Source organism: Aptenodytes forsteri, unplaced genomic scaffold (genome assembly GCF_000699145.1).
Source record: "Aptenodytes forsteri isolate BGI_AS27 unplaced genomic scaffold, ASM69914v1 Scaffold360, whole genome shotgun sequence".
In the NCBI taxonomy this organism is placed as follows: domain Eukaryota; kingdom Metazoa; phylum Chordata; class Aves; order Sphenisciformes; family Spheniscidae; genus Aptenodytes; species Aptenodytes forsteri.
This window is the reverse complement of record NW_008796109.1, coordinates 600,350-602,297: the sequence shown is the minus strand read 5'-3', so window position 1 is coordinate 602,297 and position 1,948 is coordinate 600,350.

Sequence of the window (1,948 nt, the reverse complement as noted above, 5' to 3'; positions counted from 1 at the left end):
TTGTTGGGGGGGGGGCCCCAGCCGCAGCGGCAGGCAGGTGCTGGCGGCAGCATGGCAGCGATGACTGCTCTTTAAAACACCCCCTCGGGTTAGGACATGGCACCCGTCAAAGAGAAACAGGCGCCGCGTGCTTTTAACCTGGTCACCCCACTGAAGGTTTCGGGGGCTACATTCTCTGCCAGTGCTGGTGAGGATGGAGCTGCCGGAGTGAATCGAATCCCTCTGCCTTGGCACAAGCGTGGCACGAGGCAGAGGCTGGCTATCCACCCACCGCACGGCCGCAGAGAAGAGCCAGCTCCAGAGGGTGCAGTGTCTCTGAGCTTTTATCCTTGAAGTGTTAAAAAACAAACCTAGCCCTAGTGTAAATATTTCATTGTATAAAGCACTTTACTACCTGCCACTTCACGGTGCAGGAAGTCTAATTGTGTTGGGGAAAGAAGAGGTTGAAGGTGGCACGTGAAAAAAACTCCTTGAAACAGAAGCACTCCTGAAGACCCCCCAAGTTGGATGGCGTTAATGGTATAAAGGGAATGGCCAGCCTGGCACTGGCTACTCAGAGTATCTGAGGATACAACCTGAAAGATAAAGTATTTGCACTGAAGTCCCAGCTTCAGACCAGCACTTGGACCCCGTGGGCAGGACTCCAGCGAGACTTCACAAGCAGCATGAGGAGAAGAGACTTTGAGACAAAAAATGCAATTGCCAGAGGAGAAAAACTCTGCCTGCAGGAAAATGAGTGGATGTGGAGAACAGAAAGGACTCGCATTCGCATATCACAACCCAGCGATTCATGGTGGGCCTGGAGTTTATTTTATTTTTTACGTTAGTATTTAAAACTGAACATTTTATTTGTTTTCTTCTGTGTTATTGTTTGCAATATATACGGCCATTATACTTCCTCATTAACACCAGTATGGAATATAGCACAGTTTACTGCAGTTTTCAGCACTAAAATATATCTTTTCTGTAAAGCATCTTTAAACCACATTGCATAGAGTGTATTTTGTTCATGAGTGTGAGGGGAAAGAAAAGGAAGACATACAACACCAGAAAAGTCAGGAGTCTACCAATCCGCTTTACGTATGTATTTTTCTTTCAAGGTCCTGTGGACTCACAAAAAAAAGGATACTATTTTGGTAATTTGTTTTTATATCTCATGTATGTAATAAATATAATATGATTTCAACATCTTCATCTCCTGTTACTGCTTACACCACTGGCAATGCAGTCTTCGTGCCTCCACTAGAGAGCACAGTGAAAATGGAGCTGGGTAGGGTGAAGCTGCCATGGGGGTCATTTTCCTCTCTAGGGGATAATATTCACCATATGGCAAAAAGCCAAGCAGCATGGCTGGCTCACAGAAATCCCATTTCACCTCTATTTTGGGAGGCTTATAAGCTCTTCTCATAAGAAGAGGAATTGTACCTAAATATTTTCAAAGTTGGCCAGATCCTTGCATCCACACAGGCCTGATGGCTGAGCTGCAGAGGAGTTACCTATAAGAAGCAAGCCAGGGATGGCAGAAATCAGGCTCACTCCCTACATTTGAAACATTTGAAACTGTAAAGGAAAAAAAAAAGGCTGTGGGAAACGAGTGCTGTGGCAAAAGGTCTATAAAAACACTGCAGAGTGAAGTCAAGCATCAGAAATGAGCAGCCAGGGGGTCGAGGCGTAAATCGCAGCGTGGGCAGCACCTCCCCAGGTGGGCGGTTAATCAGTGACTGCCGGGGCACCACACTGCAGCAGCACCCATCTCCCCAGCGGCTGGAGGAGAGAGCAGGGAAAGACTCCTCCTGTGGCAACACTTGGAAACTAAGAGCCTCCAGTATCTCCATTTAGATTTAAAACTTTGCAGTTTTACGTGCTTGACATATTTTTAGCTTAATTTTATTTTAATGCAATTAAAACTACATTTGCAATGGCTAGTTGGTTCATGTGGCATCGTGAA